The sequence below is a fragment of the Diceros bicornis genome, chromosome 27 (genome assembly GCF_020826845.1).
Source record: "Diceros bicornis minor isolate mBicDic1 chromosome 27, mDicBic1.mat.cur, whole genome shotgun sequence".
Classification (NCBI taxonomy): domain Eukaryota; kingdom Metazoa; phylum Chordata; class Mammalia; order Perissodactyla; family Rhinocerotidae; genus Diceros; species Diceros bicornis.
Window position 1 is genome coordinate 35752571 of NC_080766.1, and position 18784 is coordinate 35771354.

Here is an 18784-nt window from a genome sequence, read left to right on the forward strand (position 1 = left end):
CTCTCCATCTCATTTGTCATGAAATACTCTGGGGCCAACAGTCAGCAAGATGAGCTAACAGTCACCCCTTATCGCTCCTTCAGTTCATTGCTCTTGAGGACAAAGAAGAGAAGACAGAAAGTCCCAAATCCTTTCCCTGGGGATGTACCTGAAGGCATTACACATCTAAATGGAACTTCAGAGGCCCACAGGATGCAGTACAGAGAAATGCTGCAAAGGAAGTCATTTATTTTTTTCCCAGCTTTATTGAAATATAATTCACATATAACATGTAAGTTTAAGGTGTATGACATGATGATTTGATACATGTATAAATTGCAAAATGATTACCACAATAAGGTTGGTTGAAATGTCCTTACCTTCACAAAATTACCATTTTGTGTGTGTGGTAATAACATTCAAGATCTGCTCTCTTAACAATTTTCAAGTATATAATACAGAGGTCATTTAAAGATACTGCGAGCGGAGTTGTAAAGCTTTAGGATTCTGTGGATTTTTTTAGGGGAAGAAGGCAGTTGGGGAAGAGAAAGTAGAGGACAGATGAGCTGAGATCACAAAGTTTTCTTTTGATGAGTCAAAAACACTTCCTAGAAATCAGGATGCGAAGTCAGTTTTTGCAGGTTCTAACATTTCACAACTTCTGAAGATGCGCAGGTGTTTAAAACGGACTTTTTATTTCTTAAACAGTATCTCTCTGGCCTTTGGATTCCCAAGAGGACCCAGGCTTGCTTCTCTGGGTCAGGATAGTTATCTCCCCAAAAGTTGCTATAAGAACTGCAGGATGCCCAGGCTCTCTGGAAATTTAAAAGATCTCAGAATGTAGGATAATCTATGTTTAATCAAAATCACCTGATAAGCTGCTATTTTACAATGTTAATTCCTAGAATTACAGAGAAAAAAAATCCTGAAATTTTAAGTTCATGAAGAAGTAATTAACCACAGCAGTTAGTACTTTTCAATATTGTCCTCCCTGACTCTGATGCGAGAATTCCAGCAGATACGAAATATTTTTCTCACTTTTCTACAACTAAGGTTTCAAAAAAAGAACAACACAAATATCATGGTTTACCTAGTAAATCACAATCATATTCACATCTATAAATTCAAGTTAGTTATCCAATGCAAATTAGGATTTTTTTCCTGAAGTCTTTATAACACCCATAAAGAATGGTAGACAAAGGAAGCTTGACAAAATACATGTATTCTAGTAACAATCTGTTTTAAAAATGAAGACTGTAACTGAAAGAAAATGCAACATAAGGAGAAATTTATTTCTATTTTGTTTTCCTAAAACAATTTTGTTTTAGAAGCTTCTAGAAAATTAATAGCTTTGTTAATGAATTTATTAATTTAATAAATTTAATACTAACTTGTATTGCCAGGAGGCACTGCACTGAAAATGCTAAAGCAGAATAAAATCTCTGCTTCACCTAGTTACTCTCAAATTGAATGACTGGTTATCAAAAGCCGTCTCATAAATTAGTAGCTCAAAAACCTCCTCTACTTATCACAAAGCCCTAAAACAAGTTTAAGCACTAGGGCGTCAACAAGAACGCAATGGGTTGGCTTTTCATATCCAGGCAGGGCTGACTGTCAGTTGTTTTTATTTCTGAAATGAAGAGCATTTCTCAAGCTCTTTGAGGAAGTTGGGCTGCTCAGTGATTTAAGTGACATGTGATGTGTATCTAAGTTCTCCATCTTAGTCACCGCATCAGCATCAGAGATGTGACAATAGCCGTACTGTCCCAAATGCATACTTTCCAACACACTGCTCTTGTTTGTTGCTTTCTGAAAAGGAAGTGCCAGTCCAGGTCATTCTTCTTTAGGACGTGGGCAGTGGCGCCTCTGTTGTGCTGGCATATATGTCGTCTCCCTGTGGTTTGACTCCCCACTCTTCAGACAATTGATTACACTTTACAGGCTCTTAAAAATAAAATCTAAATTCACTACTTTTTTGTTTTCTTTTGTTAACTACTTTAAACAGGAAATCATTGTTACTAGAATAAGTAGAACTTTAGAATAAACAAAACTGGTAACTGTGCCCTCCAAAAATAAACAAATTAAAGAATACCCAAATGATTAGCCAGAAATTAAAGCCAAAGGTACCATGTGAAGTGTATACGGTTTACCATCCCATAAAGACCAAGGAGGATTGGTGCAGTGCAAGGAAGATTTTAGATAAATAAATTAATTTTCAGAGTAAATGAATTATTTTCTCCCCACAAAATTAGAAAGTGACAGTGGAGAAAATGAGAAGATGTGGCAGCGATCACAGATGGGTTTGGGTTATTTTGTTTCAGACTTTACCCAAGAGAAAGAGATTAGAGGGTTGCCTAATCCTGGTATCATGTTTCCGGCTATGACAGGAAGAGATAGATCATAGTAGATAAAAATGGAAAATGTTGTGAAAAAAATCAAATACTTCTAAGAAAGACAAAATGCAAGATCCAGCTGTGGTGAATGTTAAAGGAAATGAGTGTTGCAACTAGTTGAAGCTCAAGAAACATATTTAAAGATGTTCCAATGGGGGGACAGTGAGCACCAAGAAGAGAGGTCTAAGAAAGTCTGAGAGCCCCAGGGCTTGGGACCCCACTCCTTACCTTGGCAACACCCTCTCCCCCAAATCCTATGACCTGTCTCTGCAGCATCATGCCCAACACTTCCTTGGATGAGGTCTAAAATATCTCACAATTTCTAGATAGTTCTTCCACAGGTCTAAGCTCAATCCTTTCTAAAATTTAAACTCAATTCTTTCTTACCTGACACTCAATAGAAAAGAACAGGTACTTCCACTTTCAATTCTCTTCTCCAAACTCAAACACAATTTACCTCACTCACTCTTCTCCCCATGAAACAGCTTCAACTCTTTCAGCTTCTACCAAGAGAAGAAGTCTCCAAAGAATACAAGATCCTTTTTGTTGCACACTAATTCCCATGATAAGGCCTTCAGCAAATATTCAGTTATGTCCTCCAGTTCTCCCCAAGGAGTTGCATGCAACTAAAATTGCAAATGGCATAAGAAAGTTTCCTAATAAAGGAAGAAATGATGCAAGTGAGTGTCTCCTTCACATCTTCCTTTCCACTGTAATATAAGGTCCATAAAAGCAGAGACCCTGCCTGTCTCATTCACAGCAGACTCATGGTTAAATACTGAGTATGTATTTGTTGAATGGGTGGATCACTGAGTGAACGAATGAATGCCCAAACACTATTCAGGGCAGAATTTGTCTTTTCTCATAACCCCAGATTTTCCCATCTATTTTTTAACATAGGACATAATGCTTCCCAGCAAAGTACACGTTAGTACTGGGGGCTGGGGGGTCTTCAGGGAGGGAGCCAGTGTTCTTGGAAAAACATGATAGTGGTAAGAGGAAAAGGAAATGCATTTGTTCCAAGGGAACTAAGCCTAAATCAAACATGTCTGACTGTTCAGAAGGACTCTGAAAACAAATACAGAAATATTTATTACCCGAGTTGTTAGGCAGATTTAGGACAGGCAGACTTGTTTTTCTCCCTTTTATAAATAGAGTTAAGTACAATACACTTCTTTAAAAATATTTTTTTAATAGTAAAGAGTCTTGAGATTGTCTGCAGGAGGAAAAATAATAAAAATACATAAGATTCTTTGAAAATTAACCTTTCCATTGACAAAAGACTCACACATTCTCATCCAAACATTTTGGCATAAAAGATATTAGTATCTACTTTAAAAGTATGACCAGCACATCCAGGCTAGAGCTGGATTTAAGCTGAAGAAACCTCCCAATTCTGGTCCTCAGACTGAAGACAGGATGGAATATTCTGTCACCACCACTGATGCCCTGGAGAGCACCTGAAAGTCAGTAGTCACTCCATACCTTTAACCCAGACACCAGGCTACACTGTCCTCTGCCAGGATCATGGCCTTCACTTGGATTCACATCAGAAATAAGAAGAAAACAAAGCTGTGCTCTATTAACAGTAATAACGGCTTACATTTTTCATAGCACTTTACAGTTTACAATGGACTTCCATACATATTATTTCACCTAATCATCATGAGAATTCTATCAGCTAGACACGCCAAATATTTTATTATTCTCTGTTTAATAGATGAGGAAAACAGATCTAAGATGGTGAAGCATTTGCCCACTCTCATGTGGCAGCCAAAGGTCTAAAACCTAGGACAGCTAAACCTCAGAAGAGTGGGTATCTTACTAACCAGCTGCAGTTAAAATGGAGCTTCCATCTTGCTCTCTACTCAAGACAGATACCAAAAATGCCTTAGATTCAGGGCCTAGAAGGTCAGCTTTTATTTTGTCAAAATTTTATTTATACAATGAAAAGCCAATTGAAACGAACCAGTAGAGAGGGAGGTGGTACTTGGTGTCTCAGTATTCTCATCTGTAAAATGGGACTAATTATAGAACCCACTTCACAGACTCGTGACGTTTTCACACTCTGTAGAGTGCTGAGCATTGTACCTGGAAGGTAGTCGGTGTTCAATAGATGCTAACTATTATTACAAATGAGGTCATCCTGATAATGACAATAGGTGACACTTATCTTGCATCTTTTTTCTTAGGGTATCTGGCTTGAGATGAATCCAAAACTTAAAAGGTGGATTGATTATGTCAATAAGTCACTGTCATGTAGATCATAGGAGTGTTTTCCTTGAATTATATCTAAATTAAAGACTGCCCATGCAAAAAGTACAGGCACATGCTTGGAGACAAACCAAGGAGGCAGCCCTAACAAAGCAATCTCTGCTGCTTTCTGGGGTTGGATTCAGAGATGCTCTGACCTTCTGGATCTCATGTCCCCATCCACTGTTCGTGCTTAGACATGATCCTTTCCTACTTCCTTTTATATTCAGGAGTGATGCTAAAGGCAGCTGCTTCCCTCTTCTTTTCTGAGAAATCATGCAGTACAGAAACTAGTTTAAATTGGTTTAACCCATCATTTTCCAAACTTATGTAAACATAAAATCTTTTTTTTTTAAAGTATTAATATCTCACAAACTCATTCCAGGAAACATTCTGCTAGAGCACAGAATATAGTGAAGGTCAGGACCCTCTTGGATACCGTCCAAAGTTGACACCGTTAGAAGTTTTATCATCTATAAGTGATTCTGTGAATTGAACCCAGAGAACAACCTTTTAGCTGGCTGGGATACCTCCCAAGAACATGAGAAACCTCTAATCCCAATCTTTACCCAAGTTTCATTCAATCCTTCCGGATACTTTCAGTTCTGGCAACTGAGTAAACCAAGCTGTCTTAGAAATCCTAAAGCTATAAGGCACAGATATGCTGGATAAAATAATAATAACAAGTTAAATATATAACTGAATACACAGAAACAAAAAAAAAAAAATCACAGTTTCCAGAAATGAAGAGGGAACTGAAAGCAATGTCTGTAAACACTGGAACTGAAACTGTAGCTGGCCCAGTGACAGAATGAGAGAAAAGGGTTTTGGAGGAGGGAGAGTCTAATGACTTGGAAATTGCACCTCCCAGGTCTTAGAAACAAGGTTTCTGGCCCACTCACGGTAGGATGTTGACACTGAGACATTCACAAAAAATAAGAATTCTCAAATGAGAACCCCAATGCTCCCGACCCAGTTAGTCAAGATTGCAAGGAATATTATCTATGCTCAGAGATTTTTGTGGGAAAATGATCCCCATGAAAAATTGAAATCTTAAACAAACATAATGCATAGGTTGAGAGAATGCATTGCACTGCCTCTGTGGTATGCAAATCCTCAGAGTGAGAATTTAACATAAAGTTTGCCCCAGTCTAGTGAGATGCTGGGATACCCAGCATAAACAAACGCAAAATTACTGCATAGGGACCTTCCTTAACGCAGGCCACAAGAGATACAGTTCTCATTGAAAGTGAGGGCACAGTAAGGAATTTTAAAATAGAAGATTCTAAAATGCTCCATTCTAAACAAAGTAGAAGACTCAACAAACAGGAACATTTGACACTTAAAAATTCAGAAAAAAATCTAAAAAAGAAGTGTAAATTCCAGATTTTAAAATAAAGTTATGAAGGAAAGAAAGAATAAAACTCGGTGGGTAAAAACAAGACTCCATGGACCAAAAAAAAAAAAAAAAATGTAAACTTTAATAATAACCAAATAGAGCTTCTACAAATGATAAAAGAAGACATTAAAATTAAAACTCAGTGGATGAGTTAATCAACAAACTAGACAAAGCTGAAGAAAGGATTCATGAACTGAAAGTCAATGCCGGGGAAATTATACAGAACGAATCACAGAGAGATAAAGAGATGGAAAACAGATAAGTTAAGAGACATGGTGGATAGAATGAGAACAGCTAGCATGAATCTATTAGAAATTTCAGAAGGCTGGAATAGAATGAGGGAGAAGTAATATTGGAAGAGAAAATGATGAAGAATTTTTCTGAATTGATGAGAGATATGGGTCCTTAGATTAAACGAGTACAAGTCATATCAAAAGGACAACCCCATCTAGATCAAACAGAGTGAAACTGGAGAACATCAAGTACAAAGAGAATATACTTAAACAAGCAAACTAACAAATAAAACACCTGCAAACTCGCAGCAGTTAGATCGTGAAGAACTTCTGATCAGCAACAATAGAGACAAGAAGAAAATGGAATAGTGGCTTCAAATGGCTGAGAGACATTTTCAGACAGAAACATTAAGGGAGTTTACATGCCTAGACCAGCACTGAAAGAACAATTAAAGCATGTTCTGTATGAAGAAGGAAATTGAATGCAGAAGGATGTGGTGGGATAAAAAAACAATAGTGAACAAAGACATTTGCTAACATATGGACAGCTCTAATAAACATGAGCTACAAAGACAATAACAATAGTGACTAATTTTTATTTATATAAAAGCAAGAAAAAATAAAATATTACACCACACCAACACAGACTACTGGGGGTTATTGCAGTGAAAACCTTCTAAAGTCCTTATATTTTGGGAAAGAAGACTAGATGCAAATAAAATTTAGACTTTCTTATGTCAAGTTTACTTGTTAAAAAATGTGAGTGAGACCACTAAAAGTGAAAATAAAACACGTTTTCCAAAGCAAGAAATGGAGTAAATGGGGGTGGGGGGTTGGGGGGGGCCGTCAGGAAATAAAGAAAATTCAATCAAATAGAAGTAGAGAAAGTAAGTTAAAAAAATAAGAAAAGAGGGCCAACCTTGTGGCGTAGCGGTTAAGTGTGTGAGCTCCGCTGCTGGCGGCCCGGGGTTTGGATCCCGGGTGCGCACTGACGCACCACTTGTCAAGCTACGCTCTGGTGGTGTCCCATATAAAGTGGAGGAAGATGGGCACAGATGTTAGCCCAGGGCCAGTCTTCCTCAGCAAAAAGAGGAGGATTGGCATGGATGTTAGCTCAGGGCTGATCTTCCTCACAAAAAAATAAAAAGTAAGGAAAGAAAAAGTATAATAAACACAACAAGTTTCAATAACTAACTGTCCATATAGAAAGAGAGAAAATTAGACCCCTATCTTACACTATGTATAAAAATGTGTTCCCTATAAATTAAAGTCTTAAATATAAGATCATTTATATATCTATACATATGACTAAAATTGTGGGGTAGGATAATGATGTCTTAAAAAGCAACAAAAGAGTACAAACCAAAAGGAAAAAGATTGAAAAAATTGATTCTATTATAATTAAAACTGTTGTATATCAAAAGGCACTATTAAAAACTTGAAACAACAAGCAAAGACTTGGAGGAATTATTATTATTCTCTATGGCTGAGGCAATTTTCCAGAGACAGCTGCCATGACATACCCCCTCTCAAACATCCTTCTTCCAATAACATTGAGCTTCTTCCCACAGAGGAACAGAGTTTGCAACCCTCCCTTTGAACCTAAGTGAAACTATGTGTCTGCCTTGACCAGTAGAGTACGCTAGAAGTGAAGCTATGTCAATTCTGAGGCAAGGTCATAAAAACACCACACACTTCTGCTTTGACTTCTTGGGAGGCTTGCTCTTGGAACCACACCACCATGCTTTGAGGAAGTCCAGGCTACAAGGGGAGGCTGTGAGTAGATGTTCCAACTGACCTCCCCAGCTGAGATCCCAATCAACAACCAGCAGTAGCCACTATATGTGAGTGAGGGAGTGAGCATTCAGTTGACTCCAGCCCAGCCGCCATCTGACTGCAAGTGGAGGAAAGCCCCAGGTGAGCATTACCTGATTGAGCCCAGTCAACCCAAAGAACCATGAGAGATAATAATAAAGTTACTGGTGGTGTCTAAAGCTACTAAGTTTGGGGTGACTCATTATGCAGCAATACGTGACTGACACACCATCCCAAAATCAAAAAGAAAAAGACAACCCAATCGGAAAATTGGCAAAGATTACAAACAAGCAATGCACGGAAGAGAAAACCTGGGTAGACAATAAGCAAACAAAGGATGCCCATCCTAATTTATAAACACCGGAAATCAGGAGTACACAAATTAAAACAATAGTGTAAGAACATTTTACATCCATCTTTTTGTCAAAAATCTAAAACTCTTTTCATACCACATGTTAAGAGAAACAACCTACAGTAACAGTTAAGAGGGCAGGCTCAGGGGCCACATGGGTAGGCATCTAATTCCAACTCCATTCACAAATTGCATGGCCTTGGGCAAATAATATAAACTTTGTGTACCTCAGTCTCCTCATCTGCAAAATGGATTTTTTTCCCAGGATTGCTGTGAGAACTGAGTGGGTTATTACATGTAACACACTTAGAATAGTGCCTGCCGGAGGAAGCAGTGAATAAATGTTTATGATGACAGTAATGATGACAACAATGATGGGAAACCAGAAGTGTTGGGCAATTTTAGTTGGCATAACTGAGATTGAGAGAGCCATTTGTCAATTCTCTTGTTAACTTGCAGATGTCAATACTACTCAACTGATCTACTCCACTTATGGGTACGTAACATAGAGAAGTTGGCAATACATGTGGATGTGGTATCATTTTCATTGTGGCATCACTTTCTAATTGAAAAAAACTGGACACAAGCTGGGAGCGCTCAGAGGGATTCAGAGAAGTGTAGTAGTGGCCACTAGTCTAGAATCTAAGCCAAGGAACCTCCAACTTTGAGGATACCATTCCATTACCGGAGCAGAGGACTCAGGCTGACCCATGGGAAGACAAAGAGTGGCAACAGAATGGAAGAGGTAGAAACATGCATTCTACCAGAAGCATCTCCTAGAGGCAGGAGGAAGCCTATGGGGTAAGATGGTAGCAGAGCCCCTCAAGACGCAGTGCAGGAAGCAGAGTTGACAGGTGGGGCCAAGACAAGATTGATAGTGGAGGACTGTTGTTCCTGTCCTATGGTACTCATGCACCCACCCCACCCTAGCATTTCTGTGTATGTACGTTGTTTCACATTGGTACAGAAATGATTCATACATGTGAATCATCACGAAATGATGCTTAGAAATTCTAACTTTAATCCTGTCCTCTATTCCAACAGACATGGTAGGATAGTCTTCGCCAGAGTGATCGGTCCAGATTCAGTTCTTGTTTCATCAGTAACTAGCAGGACTGTCACTTAACTCTCTGCGCCTCAGTTTCCTCATTTAGAAAAAAAGAAAATCAAACAAGATCTCAGTGCATTTGGGGCATAGCAGAAAAAGAACTGGACTTGAAGTTTAAGGTCTTGAGTTGAAATCCCAGCTGAGCTTCTTTGGACAGAAAGCAGAATCTTAATGAACCAGCATCTGCATCTGTAAGCTGGGACTAGTCATATTTCCATTCAGGGATGTCGTGAGATTCAAATGACACAACTTTTGCGAAAACACTGTACAAACTCTATCTAACTCAGTGGCAGGATTTACTCTTCTACTCATGAGAGAATCCTTGGATCTCTATGATCCAGTAATTCTGTATAGATAGCTTCAATATCAGAAATACCAACAAATCCGGAGATGATTTAAGATGACACTAGAGCTCCCATTATAAAATTTACATAGCCCATTTTTTGTTGTTTGCATAATAAATCCTAGTATTAGTCATTGGCCTTTGAAGACAAGCTATTAAAGCAATAGAATTCTTAATTAATTTAGTGCAGAGTTTATCAGTTCTGCATACACAGCTTACTCAGAGCCCACTACATCATTCGAGTGTGGGGTTGGATAAAGTCAGCTCCCATGGAATAAACCTTATCTCACGCTTTGCAGTTTCCAGAAGCAATTCTTTCTAAGTTGGAGATTTGTTATCTGCTGGCTCCTTCCTAATGCATTTCCTGGAATAGGTCATGAGTAGTTGAGTCAAAAGCTTCTACAGAATTAGCTCAGTTCTGATAGAAAAGAATTACTAGGCTACCATGAGACTCACAAGTATTTGAATGCATATGTCAAAACTAAACCTCGGATGTTCAGAAAGAGACAGGAAATGTTATAATTAATAAAAGAGTATTTTTTAAAGCATTCCCTATGTTTAAAAAAATAAAGAGCCAGGGACGTATAGAGTTTGTAAATATAGAAAAGAAACTATTTAAACAATTATTTTTCCCATATAATTATTTTTAATTGTGCATGCCTATGTGCAAACCTAGTCTTATATAATAGATTGACAATGTAAAATACACAAGATTTTTTATATATCCTCACAGACCATTTTACAAAGTGAAACAATACCCTACCACTTCCTTACTGCAAGGGAATTGAGGTGGAGGAGGACACTCAATCCATTCTAAACACTTTCACAAATTCTACATGTGTGAAAACACCTATGTCCCATCCTTGACTCTGTCCCTTCTCCTCTGCCTCCTTAAACCTCCACACCAGAATGTTCTTTATAGAAAAAAGTTGAGCCAGGATTCTTAGGGGAAGGGTGTTTCCCATTGCTGGTTTTGCCAGGAATAAACAAAAGGTAGAGTGTGATACATTCATTACTACATCTGTCCCCCTCGGCCCGAAGGTCCCCATCCACCCTCTCCCTGGCCCCATGCTCCTCAGATGACTTCATCTCCCTCTTTACCAAAAGCTAGGAGACACCAAGGGCAATTCCTTCGTTCACTTTCCCTCCACCTCTAAACTGATTTTAATCACCCCTCCCTCCCTTCTCCTCCTCCAGATGACGTATCACTTCAGCAGATAACCCTTTCATCTGAGCTCTTGATTTTACATCTCCCATCTCCTTTGGGCATTTTCCCACCAACTGGTGCCTCTTGTCCTATATCTGCATTCTATGTCTGGTGCTCCTACTGGCTTCTTGTCTCCAACCTACAAGCACCGTTGGTCTTCTTCACATTATGTATGTATTTTAGATGTATTATGTGAGTATGTTTATGTATATTCATACCCTCAAGTTGTCTTCTCATCTTGTTGCTTCTACGTTTCCCAATGTCCGAATTCCTTCCTGTCTTGTTTCCCTTCGCTAGCATTCTATTGAGGGGACTCTCTAAAGGATCACCTGTAACATGACTGTTGTCAAATCTCAGGTCTACTTTCAGTCTTCATTTTCCTGAGGCCCCCCTGGGACACATTCTCCTCCACATTGTAAATTCATTGTCTTCCCACTCTTCCTGAATCCTTCCTCTTGAAAGTTTCTTCTTCTTCGATTTCCTAAGGGTTCCTTAGAACACTCTGGCCTATCCTCCTTTCTCTCTAACTACTGATCTTCATTTTCTTTGGCTCATTTCCCTTGTTTCCATTTTCAAAGTGTTCAAGGGCCTCACCTGGCCTCCTCTTTTCACTATTCTTTTTCTCTTGAAAGTAATATACAAATTTTTGGCTTCAGTTATTGCTTCCCTACAGGTAATGCGTACATTTATTTCCAACGCCTTGAACTCTCTCCCAAGATCAAGGGCAGATTTTCAGCTGGTGTCTCCAGTATTTACTAGCACTTCAGGCTTAATCAGTTCCAGACTTGATTCTTTCTTTTCCCTAACCAGCTTCTGCTCCTAATGTCCATCCTGCTTTTGTTGATGGCATCTTGGCCTCCCAGTCACCCAGGCTCAAAACCTTGGAGAAATTTTTAATTCTTCCCCTTTTGGCCCCTAATCTACTCAAATGTCATATCTTGATTCTGCCTAAACAGGATGCATTCTCTTCTTGACGCTTACTTGCATTCCCATCTCTAGTCTCTTCTGCTCCAATCACATTTCAAATGGCTCTCAGACTAGTCTGTGGCACATGAATCATGTCTCTTTAGTAAAAATGTTCAACGACACTCTATTTATGGGATCAAACCCAATTTCCTTAATTTAGCAAAGACCTCCAGAATGTGCCTTCCAACTACATCTTTCCATCTTATTTTTGATAATGCCCTTCACCACCATCAAGCTCTTCCTCAGGCTACCCTGCAACCCCCATTGCCATGACTTTAGCATAGTCTTTCTGCTGGAAATGCTCACTCTCCATCTGCACACGTACAAATCCTTGTGTCTTTAAAGGTCAGCTCAAACCATTCCTTTCCCTTCAAAATATCTCCTAATCCTCTCCCCTTCCTTTGCATCCCACATTATTTTCCTGATGTCATTATTACATAACTTGGCCCAATGGTATTTTATATTATACTCATGAATGCATCTATTTTCTTCTCCCACTGGATTAGAAGGTCCTGGAAACAGAGATCATGCTTGATTCTCCCCTATGGGCCCCCTTACTGTGCCCCAGCACAGTGCCCTCCCCTTAGTAGGTGCTCAATGAATGTTAATGTACAATATATCTGTCTATGCAGTGGTGGCTAAGAATCAGGCTTCAGAGTCAAAACCAGAGTCATGGGATTCTGGTCAAATTAACTCAAGTTGTTTAAGCTTCGTCTTACACATCTGTAAAATGCAAATGACAGCTGTACTACCTCAGAGGGTGGTATGAGAATTAAGTGGGAAAAAATGCATATAAAATCCTTAACACAGTGTTTGGCATTTTATGTTGTACTATTAATGTTTATCACGAGAGTATAGAAATAGGTACTCCATTTGTTATTTGAGTACAATGTACCATTCTCTCCAGGCAATTGAGCAATAGGTATTAAAAGCTTTAAAGAATGTGCATAATATTTGACCCTGCAGTTCCATTTCTGGGAATTTATCTTAAAGAAGTCATTGAAGTTCAATGCAAAGATTATTATGAGATAGAAATGTGTATGATGCCTAAAAAAGGAAAACAGCTTAATTTCCAACAGGAGGACATTGGTGAAGCAAATTATGACATATCCATAAGAAGAGACACGAGGCAGCTCTTATACTTGCCTCAGGAGAAAATTTTCACAATATAACAATATATAATAATAATATAAGAAGTACAAAGCACAGGGGCAAAAATATTTGCGTGGTAAATTCTTCTTCTCCTTTTTAGACACACATGTAACTGGAATTTGTGTGCGAGTGTGCAAATGTACATGAATATAGAAGGACACAACGAAAGTATTGACAGAGGCACTATCTGGCTTCAAGTGATCGTTATTTTTTTCTGTATTTTATTTGTTTTCTTTTTTGAGCTTTCTGTTTTATACTTTGAACATATATCTTTTTGGTAGCCTGAAACAAATGTTATTAGCTACTCGTATCTCCATTCTTTTCCCTTTGCTCTTCAAGCACTGCCTGAAAATAAATACTAAACACTTTTTTGAACAATTCATCTCTCTGGACCTTGTAAAAGGAGTACCTCCTTTCTTCCTCAAGGTTAATTGTTCTTCATTTGGATTGAGGGCGTTGAGGGCATTCAGGATGATGAAACCAAGCTAAGGGATGTCCAAGCAAAAATCATGTAATGCAGCACTTCAGAGCACTTTCTAAAGCTTGAGTTTAGATAGTTAGGATGTTTTGTGTCTAGGCCAGCGCTCTAGAGCTTGTTGAAGAAAAGGTTTCCTGTGGGCTGCTCATTGTCCAGAGTGGTTCCATCAAACACACAGCAATGCTTTTGATGGAAAGCATCCCAAGCGTCGTAATAGAGAGACAGCTGGACTTAGCCACACCAGAAACATTCAAAGCCAGAGGTATGTCCAGAAATGAAGAATTCTTAGAGCTTTGATTTCGAGGAGGCAGGGTAAGAGGAGAATGGGGAGGAAGGAGAGCAAGTTGCTGCTTTTATAAAACATTTATTGATATTGTCATCAAAACAAATTGATTATTAGAACTTTAGTTAAAAAATAAGAAGACCTAAAAGTAAGTAGTTACTAGAATTACTGGCTATATATGTAAAAATTACAGTAATTTTGATATTTGAGATATCTTAAAATCCTGAAATGAGAGGCAATTTGTATCTAAGCATAGTTATCATCTTTGATGTGAAAATAAATTAACTAGAAGTTACCTAGAAATAAGTCAGTAGAAGATGCTAACATTTTGTGCTCACTCCGTGTCACTGAACAATAGACATAAGTGTTGCTCTTCTTTCAAGATCTCTCCAAAAAAAGAAAGCTTAATCCAAAGCAACAAGTAGAATTGTTGCTGCTGTGAAAATGCAAGCAAAACTATTAGACTAAGTGCAATGCAGGGGCCTGCACAGTAATGGATAACCACGGCATCCTGCATCCTGTCTCTAGTGATGGTTAATGCATGAAAACTAGGAGGGGGAAAACCCCAAACCATACCACTTGCAATAATGTAATTCTGTTGTGAGAACTGATATGCTTTCCTGACCTCAGTGATGAGCATACGTCATTTGTCAAGCATTAGATTTAATTACCCTTATTTATTTACTGATCCAGGCTTCCTGGCCGTGATGGCCTCTTCTCAACACATAGAAAAAGCAAACCAATGACCCGTCATTGGAAAAAGCAACTCAAAACCCCAGTTGGAGATGTCTCCAATTTGACACCACCACTCATGGCTGATGCCCTGTTGTTGCCTCTATGATAAATGGCAGGGTAACCCTTCCTCTTAAAATGCACCCCACTGCTTGGCTTCCTCTGTGAAGGTCAGGAAAAAGGACATGGTTGGGGCCACAGTGGACAGGTCGCCACCTGTGGACCTTATCAGGCAGCTGATAAGACCCTCAGAAGCCCAAGACAGCCCAAGAGCCTCAAAGTCAAAAAGAAGCGAGGCAGCGAGCAGGGAGCACCGACATCATATTCCATGCAAGTGTTTCTTGTTCCTCTTGAGCATTAGAAATGAGAAAGGGGCATGTAGATTGAACCCCTGAAAGATCGACTTTTAAGTGCTTTTTCCCCTTGAGGATGTGAGATGGAGAGGAAGAGAGAAGTGTGCTTGTATTGGGGGCCAGGTGGCTAACCTCCAGGAGCCGTTTAAGAAATGATTGCTCGTCTCTGGGTATCTGAGTGATGTTAGGGAAACAAGAAGAAAGGTTAAGGGGCAAACTGAATACTCAACCCCAAAGCAGACCTGTGTGGGGGACTGTCCCGTAAGTGGGAGGGAGGCTTCGGGGACACTTAATTAAAGAATCAAACCAGGATTCTCAAAGTGCTTTTCCATCTCCACTTTATCCTGTTTTTTTTTCTTTTTCAACAATAAAATACACAATTTTAATTACACTAAAATTAATAGACAATATTTCTACTGCTAAAAGCTTAAATTATTTTAAAATTTTAATTGTTTTACCTTCAAACACAACTAAAGTTTCAAGTGACATTTAAAAAACATGCTCATGGTTGATCTTGAGACGGGCCCTTCATTTGGCGAAATGTCAATAGCCTTTATTTTGAAGGAACTTCACAGCTCTCCCACACAATGTCTAACACAGTAGACACTGAAAGTGTGTTTCTAAAATGAGTCAATCAATGAACGATCATGAAGGACAATGGTTATCAAGGGCAAGGGCGGTAAGCCGAACCCTTTTCTAGACATGAAAATGATGGACATTCCATGCCAGTCACTCTGAGTGCAAAATTTCCCAGGGAATTTTCATGCATTTCTTCTGGCTTCCTTGACAGAGCAAAATCAGCTGTCGTGGTACCGTAAATCCTTTCTGTGGCAAAGGAAAAGAGGAAAAAAAGAAAACCAAATAGAAGATATGCACAGAAGTGAAACTGCATTGTTGATGGAGTTCAGCTGATTGAGGAAGGATGTTCTTAGGCTCTTAATAAATTGCTATGTTGTATTGTTGATTAAGACAGAATATTTATGGCTTGCGTCTGCTGCGTTTTCAATATCCTTGGTGTCCTAAGAGGATGTCGCATCCTGGGAAGGCAGAGAGGCTGATCTGAGCGGCAGACAGCACACACCATTAGAGGTAGCACTCGGCAGCAGGGGCCTTTACAGCAGCTGGCGTCATTATAGGATGAAATGGTGCCTAATTGTGCTATTGATTTTTCCTCTCTTTAATGGATTATTCTCCCAACACACTCCAAGTTGAGCCACTACCACACGCCACAGACGTGTTGCCAGGGATGTACATCAAATGGTGCATTAGAAGCACATGGATGCTTTGCTCTGTGGGTTACTTAGCAGGTAAAGAAATGCAGGAGGAGGGATCCCAATAGCCTTGGAGTCAGCACGTGCTTACCACAAATGCGGGCACTGGGTGGGTAGGTGCTTACATGTCATTTCACTTAATTTAGTCCTTGGCAGGTAGGTATTATTATACTCATTTTGTAGACAAACTGAAGCTCAGAAAGGTGGAGAAATATGTCCAGGGTCACACAGCCAGTAAGGCATGGAGCCAAGATTCCATCCTAAGAGAGTCCAAATCCCTTTCTGTCAGAAGAGGGAACAAAGCAGATGTGCAAACTATGGGACGGACTGATCCCTAAACCCAGAAGAGCCTCATGCCTGATTGAATGCTCTGCAGTTGCTGACTTGCAATGCTTAATAATTTTTTAATAAGATTCCCCACAGTTTTATTTTTCACATGACCCTGTTATGGACTGAATGTATGTGTCCTCCTAAAATTCATATGTTGACGCTCTAACCCCCAGAATAGCTGTATTTAGAGTAAGGAAGTAATTAAGGCTAAATGAGTCATAAGGTTGGGGCCCTGCTCCAATAGGATTAGTGTCCTTATAAGAAGAGACACCTGAGAGCTCTCTTTCTCTCTCTCTGCCATTTGAGGACATAGCAAGAAAGTGCTCTGTCTGCAAGCTGGGAAGAGAGCCCTCACCAGGAACCAAATCAGTCAGTTCCTTGAGCTTTGACTTCTAGCCTCCAGAACCATGAGAAATAAATTTCTGTTGGTTAAGCCACCTAGTTTATGGGATTTTGTGATGGTAGCCCAAACTGGGTAATAGAAAACCCTTAAAAATTATATAGTTGATCCTACTAGGAAGTAAGGACTTGGGGTCAAGGCAGAGGCCTTCTGTATGCCCGGCTGGGAGGAAGATGTTCCCAGATGTGAGACTCTCATTTGGCATCCCCAGGAGGCCCAGCTGAGGGAGGAAGGAGCTCTGGTAGAGGCAGGTGTTCAAAACCCAGTGCTGTAAGAAATACTAAGTCTCTACTGCATGGACCTCTGAAAGTGAGAGTGGATTTTTCTCACAGTGTGTTGTAACTGCTCCTGCCTTTCTCTGGAGTGACCTGCATTGGTCCCTCCCCCAGTCAGCTGGAAGCAGGCTGCTTTCTCACCTGTGCATCCCAATCCAGCTGCCCTGGACCACAGAGCAGAGGTCAGTGTCAGCTTTCAAGGGTGACCTCTCTGGCCTGGGGGTCAACTTTCTTCCCCTGTTCTCTTTCTCTTATTTGGAGTTAAGTTCCCATCCAGAATATGAAACTCCACGGGCATGACCCCATCTCTCTCTCCTGAACTCCCCCTTGGATCCTAGGAAGAATTAATATGGAACTTGGGTTCCTCCCAGGATGGGAGCACCTACTGAAGAAACGTGGCAACTGTAGCTGGAATCAGATTGGATTGGGTTCAGATCTAGTCTCCACCATGGACAAGCCGTGACTCTAGTCTAGTGGCTTAATCTCCCTTTACTTCAATCTCCTTATCTGCAAAGTGGAATTTATAGTTGTATCTATTTTCTGGGATTGGTTTGAAGAATAAATGAACTCTTTCATGTAAAGTGCTTAAAACTGTGCCTGTAAAATCATGGCAGCTCAATAGATAGAGCTGTCCTATCTGCTACTGGGAGGAAAGGAGCATTGGATGGAGAAGGAGGGATTCTATGAAAATTGGGAAGCAATAGCTGCGTAATTTTGTAGCTTTTTTAATATATAATGCCTCCGATATATTTCCCCTCCATCTCAGTTTGGTTCTCCCAAAGATGAGTGTATGGGTGCAGGTGGTTTATTTGGGAGATGATGCGAGGAAGTGGGAGAATGAGATAGGGAAGGAGGAAAAGACAGTGTCAGGACATTATTGATCTAGACAGCACCGTGGGCTGCTGGGACTCAATCCTATTGGAGATCTTCTGAAGAACCTTTCAGAATATTCATGACTTGTCCCTCTGAAGGACAAGAGACTTGAGCATTTATCCCCAGTAGTTGAAGCGATCCCAGAAAATATAACTCCCCCACATTTCTGGGCAGCTCTGTGAATCATAGTGACACTTCTGGGTTTGGAGAACACCTTGAAGGAGGAAAGCCCAGAGATATTGAAGGTTGCCCTTGAGATCGGACCCTGTCAGTGTGCCTGGGAGCTGTCCATCCAGCTGCAGCTGAAATCAGAGGTAGACCAAAGGCACACGGCACAGAGCACCAGAAGCGTTTGTTACATCCTCTGATCTATTAATTAATTTATCAGATTAATCCTGTCAATGCGACAGTTTTCAATATTACTTCTTTCCTCAAAACCCTTCAGTTACTCTCAATTGTCTCCTGAGTAAAGCCCAAATTCCCCAAAGGCTTCAACATTGCAGATGAGTTTTTACCCAAACAGCCTTAGCTCTCTTATTCACACACACAAACTCTGTGCTCTAAACAGGACTGTTTCACGTCCCCCTAA